The following is a 7,354-nucleotide window of genomic DNA, read 5'->3' as shown; positions in this document are numbered from 1 at the left end:
CTCAACCATATTCCAGCGAACACTGATTTATCTTTAGAAAGTACACCTCTGTGAGAGATTTTTAATTCTCCCTTGTTGTCTAGACCTGCTGCAAGTTCTGTTACTAAGCACAAACTTCAATATAAAGAGAAGCAAGATCATGATTATGATAATAAGGATAATGATGTTGATCAAAACAATAGTAAAGGGAAAGTAGAAGAAGAAGAAAATTCATTGCTATTACAGCTTGATGATTTTACTTCATTTCCGAAGCCTACTACACGTTCTGTCGCAGTGCAAACATCTCAAGAAGAAATGCAAGGTAAAGAAGAAGGATATTTCAACGCTTCATCGCTATAGAAACAAGTTAAGTTTGTACATAGAAACGCTACTGCTGAAGCACGTATTACATCAAAACAAGTCCCTACACATCAACTGTATGCATATAGACTCAAAGTTCACAACAAGCCTCTGTTACCCTATGTAGATATAAGATACTGTAAAGACCCCAATGTACTCGTAAAACGTTTACAACTGCTAAGAGCCTATCATGATGCTTGTTACACACAGTACAAAGAAGATATTTTCGAAATAGAGCATGAATTACGTCGTATAGGTATTATTAAGTAAGCGCTTACCCTCACCCAAGTCATCCATCTGTAGTATATAGTCGATCGAGTAGCTATATTCGTATAGATTATTTCCCAACATTCTTCCTTCCTTAGGGTGTTAACTCCGCCTCTAGTTGTAGAGCCGGTCTCAAGCCCGGATAAAGAGAGGAGAGGCACCCTAGCCCTTTAGCCCTTTAGCCCATTAGCCCTTTAGCCCTTTAGCCCTTTTGCCCATTAGCCCTTTAGCCTATTAGCCCTACAAGGAATGTGCGGTAACCTAATCTTCTTAGAACAAAGGTATCTGCTGACATGTTCTAAACACATGTAACGAGTACAGTGTTCTATGTTAGTCTTGATCACTTATTTAGTGTTCTAAACACTTCAATCAATGTTCCGATCACATGATAAAGTTAACGGCATAGAGTTCAGTGTTCGATTCTAGTCTTGTTATGTTACTTTAGTGATTTGCAAGTCTAAACATTCATAATGACGTCATCACTGCAGCACGTGCTTACTCTAGCTATCCCGATGCAGGTTTAAACTTGTTCGATAGAGCTATGTCTTGACATAAGAGGAGGCCTTAACAGCTTATGTATAGCCGCTATTGTTTAAAGATAGCTGCTGTTAAGAGAAAAGCACGTAGAATTTTTCAAATTACCCGCCACCACATTTCAAAGGTATGAGGTTTAGTACTGCAAAGATACCTGCACGATGCAAAGCTGGCTTTCTTCATCAGAGCAGCCACCATCTTGTGTGAGCACCTCTAGGCCGTATCATAAGGAGCTGTGTATAGTCACCGTCTTGTCGCTGCTACCTTGCGCAAGCACCCCTAGGGCATCTCATAAGAGCAGCAGCCATCTTGTGCAAGCGCTCTTAAGCTGTCTCATAAGAAGCTATGTATAGCCGCCATCTTTTAGAATTAGATAGCTGCCAATGCTAAAGGGCCTAAGTAGGGATCGAACCGTCCATCTCATCATTAGACTATGTTCTTCTTATGCTATCACATTCCTGATACTGCAAACTTAGGTATCAGGTGGAAAATTTTTATCCATTTTGCTTTACGATGCACCGTTTTCGAGATATTTTACATTTTGCATTTAAGTCCCCAAGTTTAATGAATCGAACCTGCACGGCACGTTCTACTCTCTACCATAGCTAGACCTGGTCATGTTACGAAGACTTGCTTCAATACAAGCTAAAACAGAGCGAATGCCAAAGGACCTAAATAGGAACCGAACCGTTGATCCCATCATTAGACTATGTTTCTCTTGTTCCTGATACTGCAAACCGAGGTATTGGGCAGAAAATTGTTTGTCCGTTTTGCTCTACGATGCACCGTTTTCGAGATATTTAACATTTTGCCTTTAAGCCCCAAATTTAATGAATCGAATTAGCATGACACGTTAGCCTCTAAGCTAGCTTTCTTCATAAGATCAGCGGCCATCTTGCGCAAGCACCCGTAAGGCGTCTCATAAGGAGTCGTGTATAGCCACCATCTTGCGTCCACCATCTTGCGCAAGCATCCTTAGGGCGTCTCTAGCCATCTTGTGCAAGGACCCTTAAGCCGCCTCATAAGAGCAACCGCCATCTTGCACAAGCATCCCTAGGGCGTCTCATAAGGAGCCTTTTATAACCGCTATCTTGCGCAAGCATCCCAAGGGACTCTCATAAGAATCTATGTATAGCGGCCATTTTGCATAAGCACCTTTAAAGATTCATGTATAGCCACCATCTTGTGCAATTAGCGTCGAGAGATGGCTGCTGTAGAATTTTTCTTTTTAAATTATCCGCCACCATATTTCAACTAAAGAGCGCAGCACTGAGGTTTGCGATGTAAGATGGCGGATGACAGCTGACAAAAAGGGCGTGAGTTTGTTTACTAAACAAGAGCACGTGGATTTTTTCAATTTGCCGCGACCACATTTCAAAGGTATCTAGCTAAAGAGGGCAGCACGGTGCTCTCTTGATTAAAGATGGCGGATGACAGCTAGAGAAATTTTCAAATTGCCCGCGGCTACAGAGGGCAGCACGGTGCTCTGTAGATTAAAGATGGTGGATGACAGCTGACGAAATTGCCCGCATGATAGCAGCACGGTGCTCTATTGATCAAAGATAGTGGATGACAGCTGTCAGAAAAGCACGTGGCTTTGTTTCCAAACAAGAGCACATAGAATTTTTCAAATTGCCGCCACCACATTTCAAAGGTATCTAGCAAAAGAGTGCAGCACTGAGGTTTGTGATGCAAGATTTTTGGATGATAGCTGTCAGAAAAAAGCACGAGAGTTTGTAAAGGACGTGGAATTTGCCACCGCCACAAAGATGGCAGCACGGTGCTCTCTTGATTAAAGATGGATGCTGTTACGTAGAATTGCCTGCCACCACAGGTATCCAGCTGAAGAGGGCAGCATGGTGCTTAAAGATGGCTTCTGTCAAAAATCATTTTTCAAATTATCCGCCACCATATTTCAGCTAAAGAGGGCAGCACTGTGCTCTATAGATTAAAGATGGCGGATGGCAGCTGTCAAATAAGCATGTGGGATTGTTTCCAAACAAGAGCACGTGGAAGTTTTCAAATTGCCGCCACCACATTTCAACTAGACAGTGCAGCACGGTGTTCTCTTGTTTAAACATGGCGGATGGTAGCTGTCAAATAAGCATGTAGCATTTTTTCCAAACAAGAGCATGTGAAATTTTTCAAATTGCCGCCACCACATAGAGTGCAGCCCTATGCTCTCTTGATTAAAGATGGCTGCTATCGAAAAGCATTTTTCAAATTATCCACCACCACATTTCAAAGGTAAGTAGCTAAAGAGGGCAGCACTGTGCTCTGTTGATAAAAGATGGCGGATGTCAGCTGTCAAAAAGCACGTGGATTTGTTTACCGATTCAAATCTCGCGCTAGTTAGGTTAAGTTGGTACCACTAAGATTTCAGTCCGTCAAGATGGTAACGGTGAAGTTAGCGATGCGTTGTTGTCGATGATAGCTGTCAAAAAGCACGTGGTTGTCAAAAAAAGCACGTGGCTTCGTTTACCGATTCAAATCTCGCGCTAGTTAGGGTAAGTTGGTACTACTGAAGTTTAGGCCCGTCAAGATGGCACTACTGAGGTTAGCGATGTGTTGTTGTCTGTCAAAAAGCACGTGGTTGTCAAAAAAGCACGTGGCTTTGTTTACCGATTAAAATCTCGCGCTAGTTAGGTTAAGTTGGTACTACTGAAGTTTAGGTCCGTCAAGATGGCAGTACTGAGGTTAGCGATGTGTTGTTGTCTGTCAAAAAGCACGTGGTTGTCAGAAAAGCACGTGGCTTTGTTTACCGATTCAAATCTCGCGCTAGTTAGGTTAAGTTGGTACTACTGAGGTTTAGGTCCGTCAAGATACCAGTACTGAGGTTAGCGATGTGTTGTTGTCTGTAAAAAAGCACGTGGCTGTCAAAAAGCACGTGGCTTTGTTTACCTATTCAAATCTCGCGCTAGTTAGTTTAAGTTGGTACCACTGAAGTTTAGGCCCGTCAAGATGGCAGCAGTGAGGTTAGCGATGCGTTGCTGCCGATGACAGCTGTCAGAAAGCACGTGGCTTTGTTTACCAATTCATATTTCCCGCGGGAGGCGGAGGAGGCCTCTGGGAAGGCCCCTCAGGAGGCGGAGGCGGAAGAGGCCTCTGGGAGGGCCACCCGCGATGCGGAGGCGGCCGCAGAACCCACCTATTATACTACTGTTTGCCTGTTCTGAAGACGTTACGTCCTTGGCGATGTCTTGTATCTATTGTGAGCTGTTACTCTTCCCCCCTCATGTGTTGTTCCCACTACGTAATTTTTCCTTGTTCCAATAGATGGCATCTCATGCGTTAGCATAAGTCAAGGCATTTATTTTCTGTCCCATCTTGTTGGGTTACTTTTCTGATGTGTTGTGTGGGGAGTTTGGACTTGAGACGATGGATGCATTGGATTTACAAGTCGCCTTTGTTGCGTATAAAAGATATTTTAACAGATTCAAGATGACTTTTTATATATCTCGGCCTTTCGAGAAAGTTAACTGTCTGTGTGTCTGAAGTATTTATTTTTCTTTAATCTTCTCTTAGTTTGATAATTATTTCGTTCTGTGCTCACCATGGTTGGATTAGAAAGGCTTCTCTCATTACATGTGTTTCTAATTTATTTGTGTGTTAACTTTACTTTTACACGCTTCTTTCGGTATTTTCCTTTGCCCATCCGCTATGTTTGTTTGGAGAACAGAAGGTGACACGGATTCATGTGTGTGTGTATGAGATTGTTTGCTGTGTGCCATCCGAAACCTTTCACTACTGTCGATTCTTTAACATGCCGCTTGAGCTCATGTTGTATTATTTTATCGCGCGTTATGTATATTCATGTCCTCTACATTTACGTGGTATGAATACAATCTAACAACGCATTTGGCCTGTTTCTGTGTGTTTTGGTGTTGGAGACACTCCGTCTCTCTAAGACGGACCACTTTCTGGTTCGTATTGCCTGTTTGAACTCGAGAGCGGTTGTTATTTTGTTATGTGCTGTGTTGACGTTCTTATACGCCCCTTTATTCGGCGACCTAAACTCTATGGTCTCTGTGTGAGCGTGGGTGGTTCTGACCCTTGGATCCATGATACCTTTTGGGTCTAATTTACTTATTCATTGTTCGTTTCGTTTTCATTGGCTTCCTGTGCCTATTTTTTCGATTAATTTGTTTTATTCTTTACGGGACGCCTTTCCATTTTATCATAGTTATTTGGCGTGAAACCATGGTAACCTCCCCTTTTCTCTGCGCTTTAATTTGATGAGCTCGGTGCACCCTTCCCTCTTCTCCTGCTGTAAGCTCCTTTACTCAATCATTTTGTATTCTCGGGGGACGTGGATTTTTATTGCGGAGAGCGTTATGTCTTACCTTATGAATTGCATGGGAGAATGTTATGATAATGTGCTGTTTCTCCCTAAACTTATGGTTGTTTAGACCTGATGTCCATAAATTAAATACTTTGTACCCACCTGAATTTATGTTCTTCATTTAATGACGTTAAATGCCAACAACTTGTACCTAACATTTCATCACGTCTTTTATCAAGGTAAGCGAGTGTGAAGGTGCGATAAACAGTGAATCTTGTATATTTTTATTATGGGCCACATACGATTAATAAGATCTATTTGATTTCTGGCCTCCCCTCTTGTTTCGCCTATGCGAAATTTTTATTTTCTCTTCATAATATATTTATGTTTTTGCCCTTATTAATGTTATATTTTTAATTTGGCGTCTCCTATATGTGTGTTATCTGTGTAAGAGGCCCGGGTCCAGTTTCTGGCAATCTTTGCCAGTTTTGACCAAATCCACCGCATTAGGTCTTCGCCGTGTTCTTAATGTCAGATCACCGCACATCTCTTTTACCAATACTACACAAACGCATGTCCCGTATAACATGTCCCGTGAAGCTTCGATAGTACGCTTAATATGTTAGAGCTGTATAGAGGCCCTGATGCTGCTAAAGTATTTTTAGAAGGACTTGCAGCACTTCTTAGCCGTATTCTAAATACTAACGTTCCTATGAAACCACAAATACTTGAACCTGCTACAAAATGTAGTATGTGTGATGATGAATATTCAGAAAGTGAACCTCAAGTATTCGATAATGCCCATTTAACTGTCTTGTACAGATGTCCAGCGCATGCAATCTAAAGTACAGAGTTCCTAAATTCATTCCTGTAATTCTACATAACTTATCTCGTTACGACTCACATCTTATAATCAGAAAATTTGGAGCTTCAGATTTAAAAAAATGATCTATTCACTCAGCCGTGTTTTTCCTGAAGAAAACCAGTTTAATTTAATTTCTACGTTGAGATGTATTCTGTTATGAATATACGGACTGCTTAGAATGCCTCGAAGAACGCTCCTCACCATTTAAACAATTACTTTATACTGCTCGCTCTATTCAGCTGAAAGTAGTGATGAAGACTATTTACATGCACAACGTATCTGGGAGCAATTCCTCATTCAAACGCTAGGCGAATACTCTGACTTACATTTAAAGATGGATGCACATTTTTAGCTGTTGTTTTTGATATTTTCGCTGTGTTCGCAAGAATATATACAGTCTTGATCCATGCCAGTATTTTATAGCGCCTGGGTTAATTTGGGATGCCATGATAAATACACGCAAGTGGATTTGGAACTGCTAACAGATATCTATATGGTACATTTCATAAAATCATGTATTCAAGGTGGCTTAAGTCATATCGCGTACTTACAAATGAGGTGTCACACGACAGTAGTTGCACGACCAGCGAAAATTAAAAAAGCAAACAGAAGGTCGTTGCAATATGTGGAAACTGCTAGACTCAAAAAGGTCAAGTAGATTAGATCATGAATTAAATCTTACTGACTAAAATAATAATTTCAAGTTTAAGTTAAGCACAAACTTTAATTGACTGAAAATAAATCAATTAAGAGAAAAAGACTAGTTAAAATTCCTGAGTTAGGCTAAATAAAAATAAAATTAAATTAAGGATCATAGAACTTTCAAGTTCCATCAACAATTAAAATCAGGAAAAGAAAAGGGAAAAAGAAAAACAATCTGAGTTCACAATCCAGTCCCCAGGTAAAATCTTCAATCGGGATAAAATAGAAAAATATAATTTTAAGGTAATGAACGAAGGTACGGAGTCCTTAATTGAACACTTAACTCCAAGAACTTGGATTACATACAATTTCGTTTCGACAGTGGAAAAATTTTTCTTAAGGCCACTTCAACTGTACTTCAGGGT

Source organism: Anabrus simplex, chromosome 1 (genome assembly GCF_040414725.1).
Source record: "Anabrus simplex isolate iqAnaSimp1 chromosome 1, ASM4041472v1, whole genome shotgun sequence".
Classification (NCBI taxonomy): domain Eukaryota; kingdom Metazoa; phylum Arthropoda; class Insecta; order Orthoptera; family Tettigoniidae; genus Anabrus; species Anabrus simplex.
This window is presented reverse-complemented; position numbering follows the sequence as displayed.